Source organism: Molossus molossus, unplaced genomic scaffold, assembly GCF_014108415.1.
Source record: "Molossus molossus isolate mMolMol1 unplaced genomic scaffold, mMolMol1.p scaffold_m16_p_19, whole genome shotgun sequence".
Taxonomy (NCBI): Eukaryota; Metazoa; Chordata; class Mammalia; order Chiroptera; family Molossidae; genus Molossus; species Molossus molossus.
In genome coordinates this window covers 11,762,937-11,780,002 of record NW_023425354.1, presented here as the reverse complement: position 1 = coordinate 11,780,002, position 17,066 = coordinate 11,762,937, and the positions used below count along the sequence as shown (strand labels likewise).

At 44.8% G+C, this 17,066-nt stretch overlaps 1 protein-coding gene across 3 annotated transcripts in view; it reads right to left on the bottom strand.

Moving 5' to 3' along the window:
• Positions 1–17,066, bottom strand: part of PITPNC1 (phosphatidylinositol transfer protein cytoplasmic 1) — a 227,088-nt gene that overhangs the window by 177,552 nt on the left and 32,470 nt on the right. The window lies entirely within an intron of this gene.

Sequence of the window (17,066 nt, the reverse complement as noted above, 5' to 3'; positions counted from 1 at the left end):
CCAGAGGATTAGAGGAAACACCAGATTCAAACTGCATTTCAAGGGCAGAAATGAGAGACCGTGGAAACGCAGGAGTGGGAACGTTGACTTGGGTTAAGCAGAATTTATTCTACCCAACTACATCCTAAGTGCCTCAGGGCAGAAATCCCATTCTCCAAGTCTTTTTTACCATTTTGTGCCCAGCTCAGTAAATTCTCATTAACTAATCAGGTGAGGGAAAAAAGAACTTAAATCCAAAGCACACGTGACTGAAGCCAGACATGCATGGCTCCTACTTCCACAACCTCTCAATGAAGAGCAGGGAGAAATGCATATTCAAAACGCATGAACCACTGATGATGACTAAGACCCCCCAAGACTAGTAAGTTATTTGAATGACATTCTCCCTTCGTTACCCCATTTCATTTTGCTTCCTTAGGACTAGGGAGAATAACCGAAGGGAGGGGGCTCAGTTTTATGGTCTCTGTAGCTATCAGATTAGAAGAAAAGCTGACAAAAGTGTTGTGTCTCCCCCCCCCCCCCCCCGCTTTGTACAGTCAGAGAGCACACTGGGATGCTTTACAGTTGAGCATCCCCCTCCATGCACCAGGAGGTCGCCAAAGTGGTTGGATTCTGGGTTGGGGCACATGCTCAGGTTTCGGGCTCCATCCTCAGTAGGAGGTGTGCAGGGGTCAGCTGATCCATGATTCTGTCTCACATCGATGTTTCTCTCTCTCTCCCTCTCCCTTCCTCTCTGAAATACATTTAAAAAAAAACAACATATAAAAATGTAGAAATATTTAAAAATATATATTAATCTAGTGTGTGTGTATATATATATATAAATACACATATACATGTACATGTACATATAAATATACATATACATATTCCGACCTCACTCTCCTGTGATGTCTACTCTGCCTGCGTTAGCTTCAGTCTTATGTGATAAGAACACAGCCTCAAGTCTGCAAAGCAAACCAGAGGCCAGCTCAGGGCTGTGGACAGTTAAAGTGACAACAGGGTGAGGCATCATCCAGATGAATGATCAGGTGTGGAAATGCACTCACTGAGACTCACAATGACTAGGGGATGGGAGGTTCTTAATAAATAAAAGCTGAGAAAGCTGAGCGGCTCTGAGAGGGAGGTACAGAGTTAACAACTTGCAGCCACTGGCCAGACCCAGGCAGGGAGCTATGACTCAACAGGAAATCGGTTACTTCGCAGTTGAACGGATGTATGCGGGTTCAAAGCCCTGGCACAGGGTTAAACTCTGAAACATCCTATAAAGCGCAAAGCAAGCTGTGTTAACCCTGACAGATGTGTAGGAGACTCATGAGCTTATACACGGCACCTGCTTGGGCCTCCTGGGAAACTTAACTGTTTGTGAATAATTATGAATTATTTAAAACCGTTGTTTACTGAGCATTTACTATGTGCCCAGTGCTTCACAGGCATAATGTCTAAACCACCCCAAAGCCCTGCAGAAGAAAACATTATTTTCGTTTTACAGAAGGAAGCTCAGAGATGTTATTTGCTTGAAGCCACTGAGCTGGTGCTAACACAGCTAGAATTAAAACCCAGAGCTAAGCCAGACTTAGAGGAAGGAGAAATTTTTCCTTCCGTGCTCCCAGTGACCTTACTTTTGGTTAGAGGGAGGAGAATGAGGTTGAGTTTCCAGGGTAGGGTCAGCTCCTGCCTTCAACTACTTGCTATTTTGTTCATCGTGGAGTATTCTGCATGAATTATAATTTTTAAAAAATTGATTGTGTTACACTATCACTCTTCATGATGACTGAGTTCTTCGGTGCTCCCTTAAATTCTGCACCCCAGAGGCACGTCTCACTAGCCTCGCCCTACCTCGGGCTCTCCTCCAAGCGCGGCGGACCTGTGATAACCTGAATGAAGTCTGCAGAGGGCTCACTTCCGGCTCACTTCCCCTCCTCCTCCTTGCCTGCCTCTAAGTTTTACATCCAAAATGACTGCCTACTGGAAAAGAGGTTTACATTTCTGTTTTCTTACTTGTTTGTTTGCTTCTTTTTTGTTGTTGTTGTTCATTTTGTTTTTTCCTTGATCCTGATTCTTTATTCATCACTGGCTGGGATACTTATAAGCCAGAAATGTAGCAAAAGGTGATAAATTGGAAAACAGATGCAAAAAAATACCACACAATCCATGATTATATACCAGCACACTAAAAAGGAAGCGTCTAAGGGTAATGGCAAGCCCCTGACGAAAGACAGATAATATATTTTTACACAAAAGAAGCCTCTGTTATGATCGGACCTTCACACATCTGCCTCCCAGCACTGTCTCTGAGTCCAGATCCAACATGAAATAAATCCTATGAGCTGGATTGTCACTGATAGCGGGAGGGAGAAAGCCATCCTTTTTCTTTCTAAACTTTTGTTTCTACAAATGTGGTATTGTTATGACATACACAAGTCTGAGGAGGGGAACGGCCACGCCAACAGCAAACACAGCTGTTTGAATCTCATTCTGCATTTTTGAAACGGAACACAGTGTTTGGTTTCTTTTAAAAAAAAAAAAAAATCAACATTAGGAGGCTCATCAATTACAGAGGCGACGCATACAAAGCTGACGTGGGGGAAAGGTACACACACCCAGCCAATGTCCTAAGCAAATCGGATGATTCTTCACAGTGTAAACAAACTACTGCCTGTGTTCAGTTAAAGAAGCATTCATTCAGAGCCTACTGTGTGTCGCGGCACAACCAGGAATTTGTATCACCAGGACAAAGGGCCAGGTGTCCTGGGACCGACGGTGCCCAACGACAGGGCACTGCCAGCTGGACCGCTGTTTCAAAGAGTGCAGTGCAGTATACTAGCTTCATTCTTTTTATAAATCTTGATTTTAATCCATGTACACTTTCTGCAGGGCAGGCCAAAAGAAATTTATAGGAGCGGAGGGAGTGGACCTCTGGCAAGATTACAGTAAAATTAAATTTTTGTAGCCTGGAGATTCCTCTTCCTTTTCAGCACTCTCAACTCTAAAAAAAGGAAGAGTTGCGAGCCTGCAGCGGGGCTGTTTCTGTTGCTGGGACACGGGATTACGCTGCTGGATTACTTCTCCAGTTCTCCTGACTTGACCTATGTCGTGAACATTTAAAGGGAGAAAAGAAAAATTACTTCTGAGCTCAGAAAACCTATGTTGAAAGTCGAGGTTCTACAGTCCACAAATTTCTTTCTTTCTTTTTTTTTTTTTAATCCTCACCAGAGGACACTTTTCCATTCATCTTCAGATAAAGTGGCAGGGAGGAAGGGGGAGGGGAGAGGGAAGAGGGAGGAAGAGAGAGAAAGAGAGAGAGACATTGATATGAGAAAGACACATCGATTGGTTGCCTCCCGCACAATTCCGACCAGAGCCAGAGACCGAATCACAAGTGAGGTACGTGCCCTTGATTGGAAGCAAACCCGAGACTCTTTGGTCCAAGGGCGGACGCTCTAACCACTGAGCAAAACTGGCCAGGGCTAATCCACAAACTTCTAATCAACACATTAGAAAGTCACTTAGATCCTCATTTAGGAACTCCATGCTCTTCAACCAAAGATATTCCAAGAAAGATCTTAATTCATTTGATTTCTCAACTTGCAGGAGCTTGGAAGGCACAGCAGAATGAGTGATGGCTACACCGACAAGGGGTCCAGGACCTGAAGACCGTCAACTGTAATAATCATGGCTGAGGCGATTTAATGGCTCATAGGCATGACCCAGGCTAAGGCCTCGTCATTCATTCATTCATTCATTCATTCATTCATTCATCCAACCACCATTTATCAGGGACCTCCTCTGGGCTCCTAGTGCTCCTTCAAGTTCCAGGTAAGACCACCCTCCCTGACCTTAAGGTCTACAGAGCTACCAAAGCTCCTGATAAGACCATGCCCCTCACCCCCACCCCAGTGCAACTCTCCTACAAGACCAGAGACCCTTAGAAGGTGTACCTATTAGTTTCCTGGGGCTGCTGTAACGAAGTACCACACACCAGGTGGCTTAAAGACAACAGAAATTTAATCTCTCCGGTCGGAAGGCTACAAGTCCAAAATCAAGGTGTCAGCAGGGCAACACTCCCCACTTCAAGGCTCTAGGGGAGAATCCTTCCTGCCTCTTTCAGTTTCGGGTGGTCCCAGGCATTCCTTGGCTGGTGACAGCATAACTCCAATCTCTGCCTCCACCTTCACATGGCCACTTTCTCTGTGTCACTCTGTGTCTTCTCTTCTTAAGAGGGCACCAGTCACTGGGTTTCGGCCCACCCTAAATCCAGGATGGTTTCCTCTCAAGGTTTTCAACTAGTTTACAGCGCAAAGACCCTGTTTCCAATAAGGTCACATTCTGAGGTTGCAGGCAGACACACATTTTGAGAAGACACTGTTCAGCCCACGACAGGAGGCTATCATTACAACAGACAACTGAGTACCCATCTCCCCAAAGAGGCCGTCAGAACAAGTCCCCTTTATCTCACATGCCCAGGAGTCCAAGGATCCTGCTCCCCTCTGACCTTGACTCAGCACACAGCAGAGACATACATTATATCACTCCCCTGTGTATAATTCTCAGTGGCTCCCTTTGTAAGGACAAGCCCCAAACTCATGGTTAGGCCTCCAAAGCCCTGCCCAGGCTGTGCCATGCACCCCCCACCTCCCAAATCTTCCCTCCTCCTCCTGGTACACCCACCTTCACTCACCTCCTTGCTCAAACAAACCCAGGTCCTTCCAGCACTAGCTGCTCCCTCTGTCCGGAAGGCTGTCCTCCAGACTGTCACTGGGATCAGATAATTGCTCAAATGTCAAGTCCTTGGAAAAGCCTTCTCCGTCCGTCCATCCTATTTGAAGTAGCACCTGCACCCCTGCACACCCTAGGTCACTAGATTGCATTACCCCAATTTCATTTTTATTTACTGCACTTGATACTATCTGAAATTACATCATTTATTTCTGTGTTCGCTTATTTAAGTCTGTCTCCAGCAGTACAATGTCAGCCCCATGAGGACAGGGACTCGCCCAGAGGGGTTCATAGTTTAGTGAGGAAACACAGACATGTAAAGAGCAGTAATACTTACGGGGTCAGATACTCTTGGGGGGGTTTTATCTTCACAACAATCCTACAAGGTAGGTACTATTATCATTCCCATTTTATAGGCTAAGTCACTGAGGAACTTGCCCCAGGGAAGGCAAAGGTTCAAAGCAGGTAGTCTGACTGCAGATCTGCCCTTTGGGCTTCTAGCCTGCCTCCCAAGCACAGATTGCTGCATTTTGCCAAGAGGCATATGGACGTTATGTAACAGGTCTGTGGAGGCTGGAAGGGGAAACTGCCTGAGTAGGGGTGGGAGCTCCCCTTTGAGGGGGCAATCAACATTTGCAAATAGCCAGATCTGACAAGAGAGTGGCAGACAGCAGAATGTTTGTGGTCATCCTACATGAGCACTGGGAGGGGAACCGGGACCCTGGTTCCATAGCTGAGGTGTCAGCATTAAGTCCAGTGGCTGCAGCTCACTCCCCATCTGCAGCTCTGATTTGATGCAAGTGTCCAGACTTGCTCCTCTGGCCTGCAGCTAAGACCTCCGCATTCTCTGCTTCATTCCTGTAGCTCTGTCTCCTTTCTGGCTTCCCTTGGTCAGAGCTCAACCAAGTCCATTTCTGACGGCGACAGCCAGGAGACACAAAAACTACAAAAAGTGAAAGGAGGAGATTTAGTGCAGAAGCAAATGGCTCTAGCCAACTATCTGCAAGGCTTGGTCCCACAAGTCATTCAGGTCTCTGTGCAAATGTCACCTCACCCAAAGCTTTTCATCATCACTCTCCCCATCCCCACCACTGGACCCTTTCTCCTGCTTTGTTTACCAACCCGACATTATATTTGTATGTTCTGTAACTTTCTATGTTACTGTCTGGGTCCCCTTCCTGCAGAGGGCAAGGAGTTTGTTTCCTTCACTGCTGAGTATTTCTAGTGCCCAGAGCCAAGTCTGGCACTCAATAATCACTCAATAAATAGCGGTGAGCTAAACAGGAACAGACCCACACACCTGAAATCCAGAGGCAGAACACACTGTATATAACATGATTCAGACAAAGATCTCTCAAGAAATCAAGGCAGGGAAGTATTTATTCTTTCTTAGGATGAAATAAGATGTTCATAAAGCCTATAACAAAGGTTCTAGAACATACCAAGCCCAGGAAAACATGGCTATTATTACAGAAAATGTTCCAGAAAGATTTCCATGATTTTGGTAAACCTTCCTTATCAGGTGCACTCAGCTCGTTTCCTGAGAGGTTCAGAGTTTCCTGGAGTTTTCCGGGATGGCTAACCCACTGGGGAAAGAGGAGGTAGAGTGGGTGTGGTCCCTACCATCTGAAACGGAAAATGTCTGACTGGGCCAAATAGAAGACACTTTAAATATGCTGCTGAAATAAGCCTACCGTCTGTTGTTGAGAAAGGCATGACTTTTAGGTAAACGAAGAAGGGTTTCCCAAGCGATTCGTGTTGAGACCTTGGAGATGTGTGTGGGGATGTGTGAACTGGGCATGTCCCATGTTTATGCTGCTAAGATCAGTTGTGCTAAGTGACAAATCTATATTAGTATTCAAGGCCACAGAAACTAGTCTGTTTTACAAATTACCATGTAATTAAACAGAAGGCGTGTGAGATCTATTTTAAGCACATCCTTTCTTTATTCTTAGTATTCCAGTCCACGTCCAAGTCCCTGCTAGCCAAAACCACAACTTGCAAACTCACTGTACTATCAAGGAATATTTTCTAATTGCACCCTAAAACCAAACTGCTGGACAAGCTGTGTCTGGCATGAATGGCAGCACGAGGAGGCTGACAGGTTCGAAGACAGGAAACGAGGGCCCTAGACGGTGTGGCTCGGTTGGCTGAGCATTGTTCCGTTGCCGGTTCGATTCCGGGCAGGGCACATGCCCAGGTTTATTGGCAAACAGAAAATACAAATGTAGTCTGTCTTCGTAAAGCTACATTTATTCACCATTTAAACCCTGAAACTGTAACCTTCTTAATGTTTCATGTTTAAATGTCCTTTCATAAAAGTGTATTTTGATGTGAAAATTCTCCCCAGTCAAAAAAACAAAAATGTTAATAAAAAATTAATAAAAGAATAATGGTATGAGTTTTTGTTTTGTTTTTTTATTCTTCACCCGAGGATATTTTTCTATTTATCATTAGATAGAGTGGGAGGGAGGGAGAGAGCGAGAGAAAGAGAGAGACAGAGAGAAACATCGATGTGACAGGGCCACATCGATTGGTTGCCTCCCCTACATCCCTACCAGGGCCGGGATGAACTGCAACTGAGGCACGTGCCCCCAACCGGAACCGAACCCGAGACTCACCGGTCAGCCAACCATCGCTCCAACTGCTGAGTCACACTGGCCAGGGCTGGTATAAGTTTTTTAAATATCCTTATTCTATAATATAAAAAGTAGTCGATCACACCAGGCCACTGTGGCTCAGTTGGTTAAGTGTTCTCCCATGCACCAGAAGGTTGCCGGTTCAATTCCCAGTCAGGTCACGCAGAAGGCAACTGACAGAGGTTTCTCTCTAATCGTGTTTCTATCCCTCTCTCCCTCTCCTTTCTTCTCTCTAAAACAAATAAAAACATCTTTTTTTAATCCTTACCTGAGGATATTTTTCTATTTATATTCAGATAGAGTGGGAGGAAGGGAGAGGGACACATCGACTGGTTGTCTCCCACAAGATGCTGACCAGGGCCAAGGACAAACCATAACCAAGGTATATGACCTTGACTGGAATCAAACCTGCGACTCACTGGTCCTCAGGCCGACGCTCTAACCACCGAGCCAAACTGGCCAGGTTCAATAAAAACTTTTTTTTTTAAGTGGATGATCTTATATCAATCACCAAATGTCTTTTGAAATTTTACTGGCCCATGAAATAACAGAAGGGCACCAGTGTATTACAGTCAGTATTTCTTAATCTACCTATCAGTGGCTCATGAAATTATTTTAGCTAGTTAGTACCTATTTCCTTCCTTCCTCCCTCCCTCCCGCCCTCTCTCCCTTCCTTCCTTACTTCCTCCCTCCCTCTTCAATAAAATAGAATAAAAAACATCTGAAATTAAGGACAGGTATTAAAAAAGGTTATGTTTCATGAAAGTCTTTTTTAATTTTATTAAGACATAAATCCATGTTTATACTGGGTATAAAATGTAGTTACTGTGGGTCACAGTCAATCTTTGAAAGCCTTGGCACTGTTTTTCATAGAGTAATACATATTCATTATTGAACATTTGTTAAACAGAAAATTATAAGAAAGTTTCAAATCATCTATAATGCTGTCACTCACAGATGACTGTAATTGACATTTGTACCTCCCGGGCAGGGTATATTTTTATATTATGCAGACACTAGCTAGACACACCAGCACTAAATACTCCTAAATCCTCCAATGGAGCAACTCGATTTAAATAGAACACTGACCCTCAATGGCACAACTGGGGGAAATGTCCTTGAAGAAGCTGAACCAGTGCCATTTCAGATTCTCAGGCATCCATCAATCTCTGATTACATCAATTGATAGGTGAAATTGATTTCTAGCACCCTGCTCACAGGGGGAATGCCATCTTCCATCTTAAAGGTAAGCATCTGAGTCCACCAGTAACATTTCTCCACAGAGATTCCATTTAATAAGATTGTATATTTGCCTGGAATTGTGCCTCCAGGTGTTGAATATGGTTTATTTTTAGCCTCGGGAGTGATGGCGTTTGTGTTAACAGGTCCTGGTGAGAATCATCAGTTCACAGCCATGCTCGGGTACAGCCAATGTTCGAGCGCAATGAACTATGACTCTGAAATCCCACAAATCCGGCACGTGTGCTCTTGTGAGAGTCACAGGGGGTTTTCACAGCAAGAAACTATAAATTGTGGGAAAGAAATAAAGTAGCCAGAGTCTCACAGTGCCACAAAGTCCAGATGCATTAGCATGAACTCACCCCAGAAAAACAGAGCCATGGAGACTAGCTCAGGATTAGGAGGTCTCCTGGGAGGGCACCTCCTCCACTGAGGAATTAAATGTATAAAGATCTCTACTTGCTCCCTGGCCAGTTTGGCTCAGCGGTTAGAGCATCGGCCTGCAGACCAGAGAGTCCCGGGTGTTCAGTTACCGCTAAGGGCACGTACCTTGGTTGCGGGTTGTCCCCAGCTCCGTGTGGGGTCATGCGGGAGGCAGTCACGTGTCCGTTTCACATTGATGTTTCTCTCACTCTCTCTCTTCCTTTCTCTCCCTCCCACTCTATCTGAACAAAAAATGGAAAAATGTCCTTGAATGAGGATAAAGGGGAAAAAAAAGAACTCACAGGCATAGGAAAGCAATCCTCAAAGTGAATAAGAATTCAAACATCATCAATCAATTTGTTTCATATCAAATATAGGTACCCTTACCAAACATTTATATAGTTATATTCAGATGAGTTTCTTACTCCAAAGTATGAATTTTACACTCTCAAGCATACAGGAAGTTTATGATAATCGTGCAACCAATGTGGTAAATAGTTTTATTGACACAGTCACTCACACTCTAACCTACTGCCTACGGCTGTTTGAGCTACAGCAGCAGAACTGAATGGCTGTTACAGACCACTGATTTTCTTTTTTTTTTTTAATTTTTTATTAATTAATTTATTTTTGTTACAGATGTTTCTCCTTTTTCCCCCCAGACACCCCCTTCCGCATCCCACCCCCACCCCCACCCCGAAAGCATTGTTGTCTATGTCCATTGGTTTATCTCATCCCTGCCCCCTACCCCCTTCTCTTACGTTTGTCGGTCTGAACCATATTCTTCTCTATGTCTCTGGGTCTATTTTGTTCATCAGCTTTTTTTGTTCATTATATTCCACAAATAAGTGACAATATGTGGTTTTTGTCTTTCTGTGATTGGTTTATTTCACTTAGCATAATACTCTCCAGGCCCCTGCATGTCATCTCAAAGGATAAGAGATCTATCTTTCTTACAGCTGCATAGTGTTCCATTGCTCATAGTCATTTTAATTTGCATCTCTCTAATGATTAGTAACATTGGCTGTGGTACATATACATAATGGAAAACTAATCATCAGAGAGATGCAAATTAAAACGACTATGAGGTATCACCTCACACCTGTCAGAATGGCCGCCATCAACAAATCATCAAACAAGTGTTGGCGAGGGTGTGGAGAAAAGGGGACTCTAGTGCACTGCTGGTGGGAATGCAGACTGGTGCAGCCACTATTTAAATCAATATGGTGTTTCCTCAAAATATTACAAATTGAACTGCCATTTGACCCAGTGATCCCACTTCTAGGAATATATCCTAAGAAGCCTGAAGCACCAATCAGAAAGAATATACGTACCCCTATGTTCATAGCAGCACTAAGATCTGGAAACAGCCCAAGTGTCCATCAGACCAGTGATTTTCAACCATCGAGGTAAGCCGCAAGAATTTTTAACACATGCAATACCTGACTATTTAGACAGGGGCACTGACTTCTTTCCCCTTAGATTGCCAAATAAAAAAATGACAACCAACACAACAACTGCTGTCCGATGTGAATGAATCAAAATTATACCTTTTTTTTCCAGCTCAATAAGAAATATATTCTTTGGTGTGCCGCAGAATTTTAGTAATTCATTTATGTGTGCCATGAGATGAAAAGGTTGAAAAGCGCTATGATTGAGACCTTACTGCCTGACCCACAAAACCAGTAATTGTTACTCAGTAACCTTTTAAGAAAAAGTTGGCCTGTAGCAAGGATTTCTTGGATAAGCCGTAGCTATTTCTTCCTGCACAATGATTCTTTTCTCCACAGAGGTCACTTATTAAGGGGCATATGAATACCTGTCAAATGTAATAGGAACCATGGAACTTGGACAGATGTTAAACCAACTTCAGACAAGTGTAACTTTCAGGGCTGCAAGGAATCAACTCAAAACCTCTTCTGTGAAACTGAGCCGGATGTGTCGGCACTGAATCCAAATGAGGGTGACGACACCTAAGAGGGGCCCCCACAACTCAGCGCATGTGGACTGGGCCACACATTGCTTCCAGGCTGGAGCTGCAGAAAATCTCCTTTTTTTTTTTTTTAATTCCTCATCCAAAATAAATGGATATTTTTCCATTTATCTTCAGAGAGAGTGGAAGGAAGGGGGAGAGACAGAGAGAGAGGGAGAAAGAGAAAAAGAGAAACTTCGATGTGAGAGAGACACATCGATTACTTGCCTCCTGCATGACCCCGACCAGGGTGGGAGACCAAACCAAAACTGAGGTATGTACCCCTGATCGAAATCGAACCCAGGACTCTCTGGTTTGAGGGCTGACGCTCTAACTGCTGAGCCAAACCGGCCAGGGCTTTTTTTTTTTTTTTTAAATATGTTTTTATTGATTTTTTGAGAGAAAGGGGGATAGAAACATTGATGTGAGAGAGACATATTGATCAGTTGCCTTTTGCACCCCCTCCCCCCACCAGGTATTGAGCCCACAACCCGGGCATGCGCCCTGACCAGGAATCAACAGGGGACCTCTCTGTCCCTGGGACGACGCTCAATCCACTGAGCCAGCCAGGCCTCTTTTTTCTTTAGCAACTTTCATCTCTTTGTCCTCAGCCTCAGAACCACAGGATGAAAACCCACACAGACACATCTGAGCACATACCCATCTCATTCAAATGCAGGTACACCATGCAACCCTGTAGGTTGAAAATACTAGTAACTAGCCCTGGCTGGGTAGCTCAGTTGGTTAGAGCATTGTCCAGATGCACCAAAGTTGTGGGTTCCATCCCTGGTCAGAGCACATACAAGAATCAACCAATAAATTCATACATAAATAAGTGGAACAACAAGTAGATTCTAATTAATTAATTAATTTTTAAAATACTAGTAACCACGTCCGGCCGGTGTGGCTCAGTGGCTGAGCATCAACCCATGCACCAAGAGGTGGCTGGTTTGACTCCCAGTCTGGACACATGCCCAGGTGGTGGGCCCAATCCCCAGTGTGGGGCATGCAGGAAGTGGCCAATCAATGTTCTCTCTCATCGATGTTTCTCTCTCTCCTCCTCTCCCTTCCTCTCTCTCTAAAATCAATAAAGGAAAAAAAAAATTAAATCCTAGTAACTAGGCTTCACCAACTCTCAATACTCAGCCCACATCCTCACTTCTAGAAAAGAAAGCAGTACCTACTGCTGTGCAGGGTCACAAGGGCTCTCCAGGTGAGCTTCACCTCCCCAGGTTAAGTCCCTGCGATATGATGGAGAGTATTTCCCCAACACATGATGATTCTTGTGTCTGTCAGGGAAAAGACCTTTATTCAAATTGTACTGCATGATGTGAAAGCCAAACCCAACTCTCAATGCCATCCTGACAATATTTCTATTAAATAAAATCCTCTGTTTTGTTGAGGACTTTTAAAATCAATCTGCCATGAAGAGCTTCTGAACAAGGTAATACCGCAGACGCCTGACTCACACTCCAACAAGCACTCCTCCACCAAGAATCAGTGGGCTTTGTGCAACACATCAAACAGTTAGGAGTTGAGCAGTGATACAATTAAAACGCTGCTCTTCCTTAAATTCTTTCTCATATTAAAAAAAAAGCAAGTACTCTAAAGTCTTGAGAGTATCAGAATCAAGACATAGCTGGGTTCAAGTCAGAACCCCATCCCTCGTAGGAGACAGAAGGCACTGAGACACGTCTATACAGCCTTCTCAGCCCACTTTTAAAGATGAACAAACTGCCCGGCTGGTGTGGCTCAGTGGTTGAGCATTTACCCACGCACCAAGAGGTCACCGGTTCGTTCCTGGTCAGGGCACATGCCCGGGTTGTGCGCCAAGTCCCCAATGGGGGGCATGCAGGAGGCGGTCAATTGATGTTCTCTCTCATCAATGTGTCTCTCTCTCCCTCTCCCTTCCTCTCTCTCTAAACTCAGTAAAGAAAAAAAAATTTTTTAAAGATGAACAAAATGAAGCCCAGATTGGAGTGACTTGTCCAAAGCCAAGCACCTAGTAAGAACAGGCAGGGCTGAGATTCAGATTCAATCTATCTCCAAAGCCCCATTCTGTTTGACGGCCCCCCCAGCTCTATGGAATGGTAGTTAGGTGATGTCAAGGTCTCTGACCTCCTCTCTTCCTAAGACAGGCCAGGGAAGGTGACATTTCATTTTTCTCTTGGCCTCTCCTTTTATCCTTTGGAAGCAAACGGCACAACCTTTCTTCAGATGAGCTGGTCTAAGACTTCTTTGTTACAGTCATGATTGAATCATACTTCCTACAAGTTACACCAGCTCCCCTTGCTGGGTTCTCAGGGTTCACAGACAGATCCTGGCTCCTCTCTCATCCTGTGAATCTTGATTTCAACTTGAGGTCATTTCCTGTTGCAAGAGGTATGACCTACTTGTGGAATCTGCTTCTGCATATTATTTCTGGAAGGTCTCTAATTGCCTTGGCCCTACTAGATGGTGAGCCCCATCAAGGAAAGACTTACAGGCTCGCTCATTCACCATTGTATTCTCAGAACATGATGAATATTTATTAGCTGAATGAACACTGTTATCTTTGCCACGTTTCAAGAAGGGAAGGAAACCAAGGCACAGGAAAATGAAAGAAACTTCCCTAAGACCACGAAAGAGTAGGCCTTCACATAAAGTGGTTTAAGAACAGCCATAACCAGGACGAGGGTGTCATCGGGTAGAGCAGGCTGGCTCTTTTGCAATACCGCACTACACAGTGGGTTTGGAACAACATAAACGGGTTTTAAAAGTTACTGTCTTCGCCCTGGCCAGTTTGGCTCAGCGGTTAGAGCATCGGCCTGCAGTCGTCCGGAGAGAGCCGGGTTCGGTTCCCGCTAAGGGCATGTACCTCGGTTGCAGTTTGTCCCCGGCCCTGGTTGGTCGTGCGGGTGGCAGCCGCTCGATGTGTCCCTTCACGTCGATGTTTCTCTCTCTCTCTCCCTCCCACTCTATCTGTACAAAAAATGGAAAAATATCCTCGGGTGAGGATAAAAAAAAAAAAAAAAAAAAAGTTACTGTCTTCAGTTCCCAAGTCATTGGCAATAAGGTAAAAGACATTCGCCCTGCACATGGGCTTTCTGTGTGAATGAATCCAACATGGAGTAGGGGTGCTAAGAGTCCTTGTTCCACCTACCAAGTTCTCACAAGCACCAGAAAGAAGAAAGCCTTCTCTTACCTGCCTGGAAGGAAGGATGCCGGGAGAGGTGTACAGAGATCGCCCAGAGTGCCATCATCTCCTCTGCACCCAGAAAGGACCAGAACCGAACAGGTTCTAGTTAGCATCATGGATAAGGCATTATTCGTGGATGGTGAGATTCTTAGTAATTTCATTATAAATTAAGACCCATCTTAGGCATTTCTGAATTTCCTTCCATGAACATACAGACTATATAACTAGAAGACTAGTGATTTCAGTAAAAGAAAAGCTGGAAAATAAGCCCGAGTACCAAGACACTAAATGCTTCTATGGTGAGAAACAATAGACGAAATGTCAGGAGATGCAATGGAAATAGAAACACAAGTAGAAAACCGGACTGGTTCATCTCTGTGTGTCCCCCAAGAATTTAGAAACTTGGCCACGTATTGAAAGTTTTGCTCCAGTGCCTCTGTTGCATTTGGGAGCAATGCTGACAGGCTGTGATTAGTTAATTCCCGAGAACCTTCCTTTGAAGGTTTGGAAATCGTATTTAATACAAAGTGTGTCATAAAAAGACTCACTAATCATTGATCAATAAAATATATTCCCTTCCACAGACTGCCTTTTTTTCCACTTTGATCTGAAAAGCATTACTTTCCTGACGCCCCTCGGGGATCAAAGACAGGCTAATGTCAGGCCCGTGGGCCAAAGGGAAATGAGGGCATAACTTATCTCTGAGAACTCTGTGCCTTATGTGTAGCCAGAAGTGGGCTGTTCTGGAACCAAGATTTCTATATTAATGAGTCAATTTACTCTGTAATTCAGGAAAAAGAGGGACTTCCCGTTCCCAGCATTTTCCTGATACCATTTTTTAGAAAGGGTCCCCAGGAGGTATATAAAGATGGTATTGGCTCATAGATCTGAGGCATGTACCGGCACACAAAGTTTGAGACAAGGACACTGAGAAGGACTCGTAAGCCTGGCACAGCAACTTGAGATGTTTGCTGGATATAAATCTGTCTTAGCAGGGAGTGCACCCTATCTCTGCTCCCCCCCTAGAACCTGGAAACTTCTAGAACCCATGCCAATGAGCTGATGGAACAATTGGGAAGTTTCTACTTCTCCAGCACAGGTAACTATTCCCCTCTCCCCCCTGGACTTGCCTGTCTCTGCCAACTTCCTCTTGCCATCTTTCTCCTTGCTCTCAGATTTTCCTCTCCCTTTCCCCTCTTCCCCTAAGCAAGCTTTAACTTGTGGTTGCGAGTCAGTCGGCTTCATTTCACGGGATTAACAATCCAGTGTTAATCTGGGCAAAGAGGTTGTTGCTGTCCTCTGCCCCTTACCAGAGAAGCTCGCATGAAAGGAGCTCATTGTAAAGCCAAGCTCCACCTCAATTCTCCCGGGGATCCCTGAACGCGACCCAAGGCATCACCAGCGCCTGTTTTCTCCGGTCAACGGCATTCATTTTCATCGTGATTCATCAAGCAAATTCCTAAAATGACACCATCCTCGGTTGCTGATTTCTTTCTTTTCTGTTTCCTCCCTTCCAGGAGACTGCTTCACGGAACAGACATCTGCCCACCTACCCAAAGAATGCAAAATGGAATTCTCTTGTGATACGAAGCTTTCGCACGAAACACCACAATTTCATTTCCCTGCGCTGTAATTTTTCAGTCACTATTTACTAAGCAAAGTTAGTCTATTCCATTTCAGTGCAAAATTGTCTTCTCTCAAGGACTGGCCGAGCAGCGCTGCCATAAACAAACCAACTGCACAAGTTAGAAATTTGGTTTCTAATAAAAAAATAGGTATTGGGCCCTGGCCGGTTTGGCTCAGCGGTTAGAGCGTCGCCTGCGGTCTGGAGAGGCCCGGGTTCGGTTCCCGCTAAGGGCATGTACCTCGGTTGCAGTTTGTCCCCGGCCCTGGTTGGTCGTGCGGGTGGCAGCCACTCGATGTGTCCCTTTCGCATCGATGTTTCTCTCTCTCTCTCTTCCTCTCTCTTCCTCCCACTCTGTCTGTACAAAAAAATGGAAAAATGTCCTCGGATGAGGATTAAAAAAAAAAAAAAAAAAAGGTATTGGAAGCTTTGCATAACCTGCAAAGCAATAAGATCTTAATCGACTGTCTAATCATCTCCTAATAATGAGGTCCTGCGCTTGGGAGCCTTACGACCCAAATCATCTGGCAAGGAGATTTCTGACACACACTTCCCAAGGAACGTATACCCCAACACACTGCCTCATTCCACTGACCAAGCAGGGGGAACTCCCACATGTGCGGGGGACTAGGGAGACCTTGACAGTAGTATTGACCGCAAAGGTCCACTATCAGGACAGCTGACAAGTTATTTAAAAAGTGTGCAGCCCTGGCCGGTTTGGCTCAGCGGTTGGAGCGTTGGCCTGCGGTCCTGAGAGACCCGGGTTCGGTTCCCGCTAAGGGCACGTACCTCGGTTGCAGTTTGTCCCCGGCCCTGGTTGAGGTTGTGCGGGTGGCAGCCACTCTATGTGTCCCTTCACGTCTATGTTTCTCTCTCTCTCTCTTCCTCTCTCTCCCTCCCGCTCTATCTAAACAAAAAATGGAAAAATGTCCTCGGGTGAGGATAAAAAAAAAAAAAAAAAAAAAGTGTGCAAATACACACATGATCCGCAGCATAAGACATCCCGAATTGTGTAGAAAGTAAATTCAATCCAGGCCTTTACATACTCTAGGTTTGTGGAGTAACAGCCTTTAGCGGACCCAGGAAGGCGGGCCACCAAGAGATTATATGTAAATCAATTTAACTGCCTCTGCTTTTCTTGCTGATACCACATGGGTCCTGGATGTTGTGACAACTTCCTTTTAAAAACAATTTAGGGCCCTGGCCAGTTTGGCTCCGTGGTTAGAGCATCAGACTGTGGACTAATGAGTTGAGGGTTCGATTCAGGTCAAG